The sequence below is a fragment of the Fukomys damarensis genome, unplaced genomic scaffold (genome assembly GCF_012274545.1).
Source record: "Fukomys damarensis isolate Sample0158 unplaced genomic scaffold, DMR_v1.0_HiC HiC_scaffold_33, whole genome shotgun sequence".
In the NCBI taxonomy this organism is placed as follows: domain Eukaryota; kingdom Metazoa; phylum Chordata; class Mammalia; order Rodentia; family Bathyergidae; genus Fukomys; species Fukomys damarensis.
This window is the reverse complement of record NW_022900945.1, coordinates 45,565,103-45,580,167: the sequence shown is the minus strand read 5'-3', so window position 1 is coordinate 45,580,167 and position 15,065 is coordinate 45,565,103. Positions and strand designations below refer to the sequence as shown.

General features: G+C 35.2%; 1 protein-coding gene across 1 annotated transcript in view; it reads right to left on the bottom strand.

The window, feature by feature from the left end:
* The window catches only part of Tshb (thyroid stimulating hormone subunit beta), a 5,131-nt gene extending 1,096 nt beyond the window's left edge, over positions 1 to 4,035 (bottom strand). The window contains exon 1 of the mRNA XM_010631214.2: positions 3,904 to 4,035. The gene's annotated coding sequence lies outside the window, so the exon portion shown is untranslated. The remainder of the gene's footprint in view (positions 1 to 3,903) is intronic.
* Between the last annotated feature and the right edge of the window lie 11,030 nt (positions 4,036 to 15,065).

Below are 15,065 nucleotides of genomic sequence, written 5' to 3'. Positions count from 1 at the left end.
TACTTTGTGTTAGGCCCTCTGTCAAGTGTTTTTACATATTTAATGCTGTCAAACTCTCCCAAAATACGCTTAGAGGTAGCTACGACCTACATAGACCATCGTGTAGGAGCTCATACAGTGGAAATACTGCTAGCAAGTGACATTAAATTCCACTGGGCCCTGAAACAGCAAGCCCAAAGCATCACAACAGAAAAGTGGAAGAGATATACATCTCAATTAAATATAAAAATTCATTTTATGGAAATATAACCTAAATATTTGCTTTTTAAGAAGTGAGTTTTAAAAATTTTAAAAGGGGGGGGGCTGGGGATTTAACTTGGTGGTTCGGTGGCCTGCCTTGCAAGCGCAAGGACCTGAGTTCAATCCCCGGTACCAAAAAAAAAAAAAAAAAAAAAGAAGTGAGTTAATAATTATGCTTTAGTAAGGGAATTCTGAAAATTATAGTTTTCTAAAACCTTTGGTGAAATGTCTTAAAAGGCCAGCAAACTTTCTATCATACTTAGAAATAGCAAAGAAACACGCAAAAGAGCACATCCAAACATCAGTACCACCCAATGGCATATAATTCCACCCATTTCTGGTCAAGGAAGAAACCAGAAAACTAGAGGGAGTTAAGAGAGGATCCACTAAAATTACCACTGGGGTGAAGGGGCTAACTCGGAAATCTAAGAACCCTTTCTGAACCCTTAGAATTGTCCTTGAAGGTTGAACAATGTAAAATTGGGACAAATAAAAGATTATTTTACATAGGAGATATATAGAACTCACGCCAAAAAGATAAGAAGCAAAAACATAATGTGTCAAAATGAGAATAAAACAATGAAGGATGACAGATCTAATATGGGTTAGCCAGGAACATGAGATATCTTTTTGGCATGGAAGACAACAGGGGGTCCACTGTGCCCCAGGAGGGAGCAGAAATGTTGAATGAACAATCTGTTCCCTATCGACTGGACATTGTAATGACCTGGATAATGATATGACTTATAATTATTTTGGTTCTGCTACTAAGAGAAAGTAATCAAATGTCAGACTTCTGGATGTAAATTGATCACCTCAAAGATAAGATTTTTTTCATTTTACTAATATTATACAGGTTTTATCAATAAAGCAAATACACACCCTAATGAAACAGTGTTATAAATGAACACAAAGTTCTTTGCTTAGCCTATTAAATAAATTTTCACTAAATATCATTTTATTCAATCATCATGTTCTCAACTATCAGTTATATCCCAGCAGTCTTACTCTAAAACCTCTACTTACTGAAACCTCATATACTCAGCCTCATACATTCAGCCAAAGTTAAGAACTTTGCATTAAACTTATAAGAAAAAATGAAAACCACATTACACAGGTTATCAGAGTTATTTTAAATGTCAACTTCTAAAGATTAATAGTCATTCCAGTCAATTTCTTATTCCTAGAATAAGAGTTTCAGATAAATTAGTTAAATATATACTGAGCATCTGAGTAAGGCATTGAGAGATACAAAATGGATAAGAGGACTCTGGCCTCTGACAGTCCAGTAAAAGAGTTAAGTGTAAATACAAATTTTTAAAATACAGATTGTTCTAATAGCTCTAAAAAAGTTCAAATTATAACTCTGAGACCTTCAATTATCAAAGATTTCCTATGTTCACTACATTTACTTATAAGTAAACAAACTAAATTATTTTAAGGACAAAGGAGGCTTCCCAGTGAACTCTTTCAAAATAAAATTCAAGCATTCAAGCATTCCTTGGAGGGTTTTTGATGTTTACATTAAAAAGTAAAAATGTAAGAATTCCTATGATTTTTTGTTTGCTTTTTGCAATGTGAGGGATCAACCCCAAGGCCTCATGCACTTGTTCTACCACTGAGCTACAACCCAAGCCTGAAAATATAAGAATTTGTGAGATCTGCCTTTCTCCAGTGTTTCACAAACATGAGCTCTTTCTATGGTATAAAGTTGATTCAGTTAACTTAGAACCACAGACCTATAGGATCCTCTCTCTGCGGGATCTTAAAAATATCAACTACCTAAATTATATAAGATACTCAGTATGGTCATACAGTTCTTGGCTATTTGGACACTGACCAGCTGAGTTTTACTAAAGGAAATAATTCACTTCATGTATTTCAACTTCTAATTCTACAATTCTATATAAGATATAACTGTGATGAACTAGTATTGAGGATATTGATCTAAAAATTAAGGAACAATTCTCCCATGGATCTATGAGAAATACTAAATATTTAATCTGTCTGGACCTCATTTCTGCAATGTGGAGGTCATTTTTATTACTGTGGGATGAAAAATTGTGTTACAATTTTCCCATTGTTGCCCTATATGCAATGGATACTTTTCATAAGTTACTCTTGTAAATGTAGAACTTTAACAAAAGTGAAAATATTAAAAAACGATGAATTACCAGCCACATCACAACCTTAAGGATAAAATAGTAACTATTCTTTCTCCTTTTCCTCTTTATTGGGTATAGTAAAAGTTCACCTACATAATCTCTCTGGACCTCAAATTTCTCATCTATAAAAGAAAAGCTTAGAATTACAAGATGTTTATGTAAGTCTTTACTGCACAATACTTTGTGATTCTATGTGCTAAATCAAAGACAGATCCTTGGTCTAAGAATTAGCAATCTAGAATTATTTTTCCAGATTTAATTATTATTGTGTTTAAATGAAAAACTTGATTTCTTTGTGCCTTCATTTTTCCATATACTCATTCCTAAGATCATAAAAAGAATAACACATGTAAAGCACTTGGAGTGCTAATAAGAAAAAATACATAAATGTGTAGCACTATATGACTGGGTATTAGTTAGTACTTTCCCATATATTTGCCACTATTTCTTGTCACTTTGTTTTTATGTCTGCAACTGAAATTACCTCTTCTCAAATCATCATAAAGGGACTGGGGATTTAGCTCAGTGGCACTGCACCTGCCTCGAAGACACAAGGTTGTACATTCAATCCCTGGTACCAAAAAAATAAAATAAAATAAGATCATCATAAATCATTTACTGAGCACCTAAAGACAGAAGGCATAATTTCAGGCAGACCTCGAACAGTGCCTTCTTCAGTGCCATGGTTAAGTATGACCTCACTTTCAATTCTTTTCTTTATTCCAAAATAGGTTCTTTGCTTTGACCCTCTCTCTTCCCATGTCTATTCTTTTTGCTCTAATTTTGTTCTTTATGAACACAATTCTCTCTGCTCTGCTAATTTCCTTCACTAATCTTTTCTTATGAATTCCTTGCTATACTACAAAAAGGACGACTTTCCTGTCCTATGAACAATCCCAGAACTTAGTTAAAGTAGTACATTTTTCTAGACAGCAAAATATACTCTTAGGCTGGTGTATGTATATGTGTGTGTTGGATACTACCCAAGGTTGTTACACTATTAAATAATCAAAAAGACTTTGTAATACATAGTATATTACCCCTGCAGGTACTCAAAACTGAATTTAAGATCTCCTAGAATATTTTCATCAAAATGACCATTATTAATGGAAAATATTTAGTATACAGATTGTTAAACTGATAGTTAATGCAACACAATAGCATGATAAATCCATGCATATCAAACATCCTTCATTAGGAAACTGACCATTGTATCTCTTCCTTTAAGGCAGTGAAATTTTTTTTCAGCTTTAATTGAGTTTATTGGTACATTTTAGGGATACAGTACAGTTTCAATCTTTTACTTACCCTTATAAAATGTATTTCACTCACCTTGGTCCACTGCTGAACAATTTGGAGCAATAATTAAAATTTAAAACCTAATGAAGCAAATTATCTCTCAGCATTTGCAATTTTTAAATAAATGCTACAACTGTAAAACTAAAAGAAAATCAGAACAGAAGCTTCATTTCATAGAGGCTTCTCAATAGACACCTACCTTACTTTGTATGGGTGAGCTGGTGCTGTGATGACTGAGACTCTTGGTTCATTTTATACTCTTCAGGATAATTCCCCTCTGATCTTCTTGTTTATGTAATTGCATTTGAATTACTCCTTTCTTATCTGAAAAACAGCTATTGAAAATTTATACTGAACCCCAAATAAAACTGTTTCGGCAAACAAGTTCACAATCACAATATCTTACCCTGGAAATTCTGACATTATTTTAGTATGCATTTTCCTGTCTCCTATTTGAAAATAAAATTACTCTTTTAAATATATCCTTTTTTAATATTGCTAATGGGTAGAAACAAAATGGGGAAAACAAATTGGAAAAAAAGCACCTTCACATCATCTGATGAAGTCTTGGGAATGAAAATTAATTTGAGGCTTGAGCACTCTAAGTCTTACCTAGCAGCTCATGTAGACATATATAAAATTATTCCTCATCGATAAAGAAAGGGCAGCTTTTTCATGTAAATCTAGGGCTACTGTCCTACAGGTTGTTGATTAAATTTTTTTAATATTTCAAAATACATTTTTCCTTAAGCTTGGATGGATAATTTACAGGTATGAATTTAAGTAACAAGGCCAAATCTGGCAGGATGTCAAATGATTTGAGATAAAATTCTGACCTACCATTAACTACCTGTGTCACTGATGTGTTTGCCTCTCTCTACTTCAGTTTTCTCACCTGTTAAAAAAGTAATAGTAATGTTTCTGCAAGTCACTCAACACAGTGTCTGGCACCCAAGGACTCAATAAATGATACTTAATTTGTAATGATACAACGTGGAATTGTTTAACATATTTTAGTCACAGAGCCCAATATCTATTAGGCAGTCATTATATTTGTTGAATGTATAAATGGCTGAGAGACTGCGTAAGTTATCGTTGAATTTTTGGAACAAATGTACACTTTTCTCCGTCACTGTAATTGCACAGTTGTACTCCCTTAAAACACTTTTCTTTGCTGTAATTGGAGTATTATGCCAAAAATGCATGGGGCATTTCCAAACTGTCCACGAGAAAAAAACCCGAATGACCTGGTATCATTTGCAAAGTCCTGCATGATCTATTTTAGCTGCCCAATTTCATCATTCCCTTATCTTCCACTCCCCCTTCTATCTTAAAGCCACATTCTTTCTCTACTTCTTTTTGTTCTGCCAAACTGACTGAATTTCTCAAATGAGTCACATTCTTCTTGCCTCCACAACTTTACACGTGCCATTACCTTTGTGGGGATACAAGCCGTTCTATGCCTCATATCACCTACCTTCCTCTCGTCATTCAGGCTTTTGCAAAGCCTTCTCTGATTCCCTTATATCTTTTTCCTAGTTAGTTTTAGAGACAAAACCCTAGCATAAGGTAGCTGCTCAATAAATCATAGGTATCTTTACAGGCTACTGACAACCCCATTAGTCATCACTAAACCCTAGTCTTTACTATTAAGGAAAGTTATAGGAAAAAACGATGCCCAGTATAAGTGAGTCTCCCTGGAGGATGATGGGAAGTCTGGGATATGTTAAAACACAACTTTAGGAAGAACTACATCTTTGAAAGAGTTTAACTGAACAAAGAATGAATCATAATAAGGCACGCCTCAGAGCCAGAAGAGGTTCAGAGAACTCCTCCAAACATGGATGGGTATAGAAAATAGCTTGGCAGTACATGCCTTACATGTATATGTTCTGATCAGTTGGCCACCGGAGATTGGCTGAGTCTTGGCCGCTGTGATTGGCTAAGACTCAGCTATTTGTTACAAAAGTGTTTGCCTCCATTAGGCTTTCAGTTAGTTCACATACCAAGGTTGTAGTTCTTTATGTACGGACTCACAATATACAAGCATCTTCAGGCAAAATTTAGGTTAATTTAACAAATGCATCCCAATAATATATACAGTGGCCCCTGCATCTTGGAAATGCGAGCTGCTAGGCAGTAAGAAAACTCTCCAAGTACAGAAAGTGGAAATGGAGTTCCAGGCTTAACTTTTAAGTGACCCCAGGCAAGATGATAAGACAGCAGTGTAGAAATTGAGGGATAGTAAGTGTTCCTTTCTAATGGAACTCATGCTTTTGTCATATAAAGCACTGATTCAGAAACTCAGTGTATGTTTTTACAAGCTTGCCTTTCTATTGAACAAGTACTCAGTAGCAGCATTTATCATATTTTTTAATCACACATCATAAAGACATTCTCAAAAGAGAAATTCCAGAACTGCTTCACAAAGTGTCAGGAACAGTGGGATAAGCATATTCAAAGCAAAGGGGAGTATTTTGAGGGAAACTAATGGTAACGATCTTTTAAAAATTATTCACTGTATATTTTGATCATCCCTTTTATGTGTATCATCAGTACATATAAGTATGTGTAAGTGATATATATTAACTGGAATACTTAGCCAGTTACTAGAAGAACTATAATAAATATACATTGGGGTAGTGGTTTTCTTTTTAAACGGGCACTCATGTATATAATCTTAAAAGAACGCACACAAACTGAATTTACACACTCTGACCCAGATTTACTCTCCAAACTAAAGTAACTGTGAGGCAGGTAAAGGTATATGAAATAATAGTTCAATACACACTAGACATCAGGGTTTGCTGTTTTTAAAAAATAAGTGATCTCAGACATGTAAAAGAAAAACAAAAGACTTTCACTTTACTGCCTGGAGAAAGTTTCTTGGCCAAGGTACAGAGAGGGATTCTAAAACAGAGACCAGAAGTGTTACTAGACTGAGATATTTCTGAGAGTCTATGGAACCCACAGCAGCTAGCATTCACAGAAAGACTAGTGGCAAGGGCAGAACTGCAAAGAGGGAAATTTTCAGAGGATTTCTTCGAGTATTCAGCTGAAAATCAATAAACTGATGCATATGAGAAAACTAGCTGAGGCTGGGAAGGAAACACTCGAAGAGATTAAAGAAAACAATCCCAGACTCACACAGAATAATCCACAGAACCTGTTCCAACCTGTAACAGTGGAAAATCTTCCAACTCATGAAAAATTAAGCAGTACACTAAAAAAGGATTTTTCTTCAATTGTGATGAAAAATTAGCCTTTGACTAAATACTGCCCTGACCTTTTCTAACAAACCTTAAAAGTAATGTCTAAGAGAATCAGCTATTTCCAAGTAACACAACTGAGTCACATAACAAACACAAAGACTATTTCTAGGAATATAATATACCCAGTACTCCACAAGTATAATCTATAATGTGTGGTATTCAATTTAAAAAAAAAACTTTAGGCAGGAACAAAGAAGTGGGAAAATACAGTCAATAATGAGGAAAATATTACTGGAAACTAACCCAACATTGGTACAAGTAATAGAATTAGATAAGAACAACAAAACTGGTATTATAACTAATTTCTACATTTAAGTAACTATATAAAATAAATAAGCATGTAGACAAATGGATAAATAAAAGGTCCTATTCAACCTATAAAGATTAAGACAACAATTTCTTGGGTTGATTAAATGGAGCAGATGAGACTTTGCATAGAAAAAGTTTAGAGAAGTTGAAGATATAGCAGTGCAAATAATTCTAAATGAAATACACAGAGGAAAAAGAAAACATCATCAATGAGTTTGGGACAATTTCAAGATCTCAAATATATATATGAATCTTCAAAAGAAGGAGATACAGAAAAAATATTTGAAGGTACAATGGTTGACAAATATACAAATATTATCAAAACTATCAATCCAATCCAAAATCCCAATGACTTTGAAACATAGGAAACAAATAAAACCAAACCAAGACACAGCATAATCAAACTGCTTAATATCAGTTACAAGGAAGAATCTTAAAAGCAACCAGAAACATCTGGGGATTTAGTCAGTGACACTGCACCTGAGTTTGATCCCCAGTACTGGAAAAGATAAATAAATAAATAAAAGCAACCAGAGAAAAATATACATAAGGTAGAGAGGAAAAGAGGTAAGGAGATTTCTAATGGGTGCTATCAATGCAAATCAGAAGACAGGTGACCACCATTCTTTAAAGTACTGAACGAAAAAAACTATCAACCAAGAATTCTTAACTCAGCAAAATTATCTTTCAAAAATGGAGGGAAAATGTAGACTTATACAATTATGTGCAGTCTGAATTTATCACCAATAGTTTTGCACTATAAACAGGAAGAAGAGAGACCACATGGAAAAATCTAGCTGTACAAAAAGGAAGAAGAGCACTGGATATGGTAATTATGTAATTAAGTATAAAATGTTTACATTTCTTTAAAAGATAACTAAATATTTAAGGGAAAATAACAATATATTATAGGGTTTATAATTCGCAAAGAAGAAAATTATACAACAATAATGCAACGGCTAAGAGAGAAGACATGAAAGTAGTCATAAGGTTCTTACAGTCACCTAAAGGTAGACTATTAAAGATATATAAATATATAATCCTTAAAGCAATTATAGACATAACAACAAAGAGTTATAGTTACTAAGGCAACAAAGTAAATTAAATAGAATTACAAAACATGATCAATCAAGTCTGGTAGGGTGGTACTTATCTCTAATCCCAGGACTCTGGGAGGCTAGGCAGGAAAATCACAATTTTGAGCCCAGCCTGGGAAACTTGGGAAGACCCGGTCTCAAAAGAAGGGGGAGCTAAAAAAGGGAGGCTGAAGATATAGCTTGGTAAGAAGGCACTGGTTCAATTCTTGGTACCTCAAAAAAATCATAATGAAGTCAGAAAAAGGAGGGGACATTGACAAAGAAACACAATAAATTGAAAACAATACCGAAAGGGCAGAATTCAACACAATCACCTGTCAATAATCATTTTAAATTTAAATCATTTATGAAAGGTAGAATTCCAAAAGGACCCAAAAACTGCTCTTTTCTCCTCTGGCATGCAAACCCTATGGCTTGCCCTCCCCTTGATTGTGACTAGGTCCTTTTAAAAGGGGGTCTAGAAGTCAGGGACAGAAGAAGTCTGAGAGATTCAAAGCTGTAGCAGATGCTCTCCTATTAACCTTGAGAATAAACTGCTATACCGAGGTGAGAGCCAGTTAGACAACCTCTGCCATGCAGCCACAAGACACTGAACATAGATTCATTTTTTGGCCAGTGTTACTCTGTACAGTTCACACCTCAGACTATCAGTATTATCTACATTATGGGAAAGAAAGATTATAGTACTTTGTCCATCCCCCGCTCTCCCTCTTTCTTCCCCTGCCCCTTTTACTTGCCATTTTCCTCTGAACACACTAAACTTCTTAATCTTGAAACAAGGCTCTTGCATTAGCTGTTTGTTCATTATGAAAAGTTTCTTCACCAAACTTTTGAATGGCCTTTTATCATCCTGGCTCTAAAATGACTTTCTTGGAAAAGGCTTCCTTCTCCATAAAATGCAGAAGAAAACGACCTCTCTCATTTTTTATCCCACTGTCTCAATTTGCTTCATAGCACTTCTCATTTTATGATGCTTTAATACTTGTTAAGGAATTCATTCTCTTTTTCTTCCCACTCCTTCAACTAGAATGTGAGCATTTTACAAGAGGAGCCATATCTGTTCTGCTCATCATGGTATCTTCAGAGTTCAAACCATGTTATACCTTTTATAAGGTGTTCCATAGATACTCTTTGATTGTAGAAGTAAATAGAAATACAGATGTTATTCCTAGGGGCCGGGGATTCAGCTCAGTGGCTCAGTGGCCTGCCTTGCAAGCGCAAGGACCCGAGTTCAATCCCCAGTACCAAAAAAAAAAAAAGAAACCAAAAACAAAAACAGATGTTATTCCTAGAATTTATCATTAAATCCATGGAGAGATTATTAAATATGATGCTTTTCTAAAACATTCCCTGAAGGACAGAGCCTCTTTAATAAATGGTGATGGGAAACTGGCTATCCACATGCACAAGATTGAAGCTAGACCCATATCTCTCACTGTATATCTAACTAGAATCAAAATGGATCAAAGAACTAAATGCTAAAGCAAAAACACTCAAACTACTGAAAGATAAAATAATTTAAATTCTTGAAGTCATAAGTAAGCTAGTACTTTCTGAATAGAATGCTGATTGCATAGGAAATAGTACTAAGAATCAATAAATGGAATAATATCAAATTAAAAAGCATCTGCACAGCAAAATGAATAATCAACAGAGTGAAGAAACAGCTTGCAGAATGGGAAAAATTTTTGCCAGTTATTCCTCAGAGCACTAATATCTAGGATACATAAAGAAGTCAAAAAAATTAGACCCCCAAAATAAAATGCTCAGTTAAAAAACAGTCAACTAAAATGGTAGGGAAAGTGGGAAGGGTAGGGGAAAGGTAATAAAGGAAAGGAAAAAAATAGGAGAAAATGAAAAAAATGGAACTAAAATGTTTGTAAAGGGGGAGGGGAGAAGGAGGTGAAGGGAGGCCGAGGTGAAGGGAGGGCAGGGACAAGGAGAAAAAATGAGAACCAAGACCTGTCATGTAAAGGTACAAGATCCCAATAATGAATGCAACTGTACTGTATCCCTAAAATGTACCAATAAACTCAATGAGGAAAAAAAATAGTCAACTAAAATGAATAGACACCTCACAGGAAATGTACAAATAGCCAATACATATGTGAAGAAATGTTCAACATCACTGGCCATTAGAGAAATGCAAATTAAAACAACACTGAGATTTCATCTTACCCCAGTAAGAATGGCCAGCATTGAAATATTTAAAAATAACAAATGCTGGTGAGGCTGTGGGGAAAAAGGAATTCATCTTCATTGTTGGTAGGACTGTAAACTAGAACAAACACTATGGAAATCAGCATGGAGGTTCCTCAAAAAACTAAAAATAGAAATTCTACTTGACCTAGCTATTCCTCTTCTAGATATTTTTCAAAAAGAATTAAATACATCCTATTACAAGGATATATGCATACCTACATTTATAGGAGCACAATTCATATTAGTTAAATCTTTGGAAATAGCCCATATGTCCATCAACAGATAATGTAGTGTTTACATACAACAGAGCACCACTCTGCCATAAAGATAAACTTGAGTCATTTGTAGGAAAACTGATGCACCCTGAGAAACTCAAAATATAGAAAGAACACAAAAAAAGATAATAGGAAGTAGGGAGATATATGTTTCTCAGATAAGAAGGGGATCAAGAGGCAGAGGGGAAAAGAATAAGGGGAGGGAAAGGGGATGAAAAAAAGAAGTAAACTGGGTTATGTAAATGTACCAACTCCCCAAGAAGTATGTACACATTATGTACTGTAAACATGCACTAATAAAAATAACAAATAAATACTATGATGTTCTATAGATAGCCACAGGCAAAACCAGATTAAAATCTTCATCTCTTCACATCTTTTATATTACATTAAGTTTTAACTCATTTTTAAAGGAAGAAAAAGGCACTCACATCCTTCAGTTAGCTAAACAGAAGACAGGCATTGGAATATGAATCAGACTTAGTAGTATCCCCTCCCCAAAGAGTGGTACTTTCTGGTATACTTTCTTTCCATTATGTTTAAAATCCTGGGCAGGAGGTACTTTTATAAAAATCAGTTTATCCATCTGAATTTTAGTTATGCATGAAAATCACATTAGAGTGGTCTGCCATTCAAAACAAACCTGTTTAATTAACTTCCTTTAATGCTCTTTTTTGTAAACAAAGTAGATAATTCCTAGCAAGTAGAGTTGACCCTAATGTGCATATCTGACATTTTATTATCTTAAAGCTCTCAAATAGGGAGATAAAATTGATTTAATATGTATAGATTATGTTAATTTGCTTGTCTCTTTTGGTAACAGATGAAAGCCCCCAACACCGCAGATTTATATGAATATACACAAGCTCTTTTAGGTGTATTTCAAAACATTTTTTGAAATTAAGGTCATATATAAATGTTAATAGGAATTGCCAACATCTTCTGTAATAAAATTCATACTGTTATAAGTCGATCAGTATCAACTGTTCTTTCCTGTATATTAAAATTAGTTCTTCTATTCCTTAGTATAATATCTTTCATGCTACTTATATTACTTTATATAACTTCTTGGTAATTAGATATTATTTCTCTGGCTAAATAATATGAGCAGTATTAATTGTACTCACAATAACAAGTATAACCCCTTCACAGCAATTAACCAAAAATAGTCTATTAATCTAACTAAAAATTATTTTAACTTTTTTCATCTTTGTTCTGCACACCTTTGATTTTAAAAGTAGTTCATAGCACCGTTGTATGTGGAAATCACTAAAGGTTAAGTTAGCAAATTAATGAGTAATAGACAAGGAATAATTGACTCATAATGCAGCTAACTTCCCTCATAATATTATGTGAATTTGTCCCAGTAAGTTTAGAATTCTCTTCCATTGAGGATGATGGCTATTCAGGAATCCACTAACTCTGTTGTTCAGCAAGTCTCTGTTAAGGACCTGACGCGGCCATCGCGGGTTGTATTTTCTGGGTTCTTCATGTTCTTAAAATGACATCATGCTCTTATCTCATGTTTCCTTCTGTTTCCTTCTCCCACAGCCGCAATAGCTTAGAGAAGTGAAGTTTAAGTTTCCGCAAGGCTAAACCCATAAAAGGCAACGTGGCCTGTGATAGGTTCAAAGTAGCCCACCTGCTCACAGATAGGAAACAGCCCAGCCCAAAACCAATAAAAGGACCATCCTTTCTTTGTTCTCTCTCTCTCTCTCTCTCTCTCTCTCTCTCTCTCTCTGATCTGCTCTCCTGAATAAAGTCTCCTGAACAAAGTCTCCTGTCCGACCTCTCCATGTGTGGCCTTGTTGAGCATTGCTGTTCCTTTTCAGTCTCTCCTTCACGCGAGACACTGCTCGCAAGTGATTCATCCTTATGCATCATCCACCTCAGCCCCACTATTCCCACATCCTTAAATTAGCAGTACAGACCTCTTCCTATACTCTAAACAGATATAGCCCACTACCTACAAGATATCTTACGAGTACTTCAAGTTCTGTGAGATTACTGAATACTCAGCATTGGGTGGTGCACCTCTTTTTTTTGTGCCACCATATCAGTCTCTGGGCTTGCTTCCCAGAAAAGATGCACAAAAAGAAAGAGCCAAGCTAGATCCTCCTGCACAAACTATCTACCAGGTTTTGTGAGCCACTGGTGAAGCAAACAAAAGAAGAGAGAGACAGAAAATGTGTTCAGGGAATAAAACATTGCTCAGTTAAGCCAAAAACAAAAGATTTTCCCCTGCCCAGTACAAGAGCCGTCCTCCGGCTCTCTGCTTCAGCACTGCTAACCATTCTTACTGATCAGTTTGTTCAGCTCCTCCCGACAGCACCCCTCCCCGCCTCCACCACTTCTCCTTCTACCCATGAATAATAGAATCAAAGAGTGAGAAAAGAGGGCAATGTATATGGAACAACTCACAGACACTGGACAAAAGCAGCTCAAGACTGATACCTTAAGAAAGGAAACAAATAAGCCCTTTGTCTGTCCAGATTATTCCCTAGAGGCAGTTTCTAGGCCACAGCACAGAAAAGGGAAAAGAGCAAAGATGAGTCTCACTGAGCCGAGAAGATAAATATAAAAATTCAAAGAGGTTGAAATGACCAGAAATTTTAGGCCAGATTAATTAGCACTATAGCTAAGGCTGCTCTGAATTTTCCTAAACAAAAATAAAAATGAATTTTTAGAGAATTCATCTGACTGGAATATAAATGTGTTCTACAACAAAATCCAATATTCTTTCTAAAATACAGGAAAATCTAGCATATTAAAAAGTAAATGTTTATGGTCTAGCACACAATAAAAATTTCACAATGCATGTAAAGAAACAGAAAAATATGACCCATGCAAGAAGACAAAAGTCAGTAGAGGCTCAGAAATGAAAGAAATTATGGAATATAGACACAATTTTAAATAGTTTTTATAAATATTTTAATAGGCTCAAAAGTCTAAATGAAAACATGAATGGGGGAGAAAATAAATAGAAGATACAGCCAGGCATGGTGGCTCACACCTGTAACCCCAGCTGAGGCAGGAGGATCGCTGTGAGTTTGAGACCAGCCTGGGCTACATAGTGAGTTCCAGGTCAGTCTCAACTACCTAGTGAGACCCTGTCTCAAAAATAACCAAAAATAATATGTATAGAAGATACAATAAAAGAGCCAGGTAGAATTTCTAGAGATGAAAAGTCGATATTTGAAATTTTTAAATTACTAGATGGAATCACCGGGAGGTTAGATACAGTACTTCAAAAGAGAATAACAGTAAACAATTGCAATTGTGGTATTCAGCCTACAGAATTATTCCAATTCTCTTCATTTCCTGGTGCTTATGTCATTATGTCATACACTCTAATATGGTTTGGGTATGGTTTGAGTATGTCCCCAACTGTGGTACTGGAAGCTTGATTCCCAGTGTGGTGATAAAGAACACAGAGGAAAAATAGATTTTTAAAACACATACTCTTAGGAGTGTGTAAAGGGAGGGCAGGGATAAGGAGAAAAAATGAGAACCAAGACCTGTCATGTACAGGTACAAGATCCCAATGATGAATGTAACTGTACTGTATACCTAAAATGTACCAATAAACTCAATGAGAAAAAAATAAAGAAAGAAAGAAATATAACACATAGTCTTAGTGGGAAAATATCAAACAGAACAAAATATAAATAATTGGAATCCTAGGCGATAGACTAGTGACTACCACAGGTGGTCAGTGTTCAAGTTGTGCTTGATCTTAATGTGTTGCTGACAACTATATCGAAGATTTGGGTGATAATCCAGAGATTAAACCAAGGACAGTCCGACAACAAAAATTAAAATGAGAAAACACTTAAGCAAGACACAAGGACAGACTTCCAGTTCACCAATGGCAAACAGTAGGGCAAATGAGAGTGAGAAGGCCTATAGTGAACCACCAGGACACCCTGAACTCAAAGCACAGGAAGTAACAAAACAGATCAATCAGGCTCTAGAAAAATTCAAAACAGAAATAATTTCCCAGATAACCATAGAGATAGTGAGCAAAATGGAAGTCGTGATTTGAGACTCTAGAGCAGAAACTGACAAAAAAATAGATGAGCTCAGGACCATGATAGAAGCCATGAAGGCCCAGCATAAGAAAGAAATGGAAAAAATAAACACCCAACATAGGAAAGAAATGGAATCCATAAAACAGATTCAAACAGATATCCAGGAGATTAAACA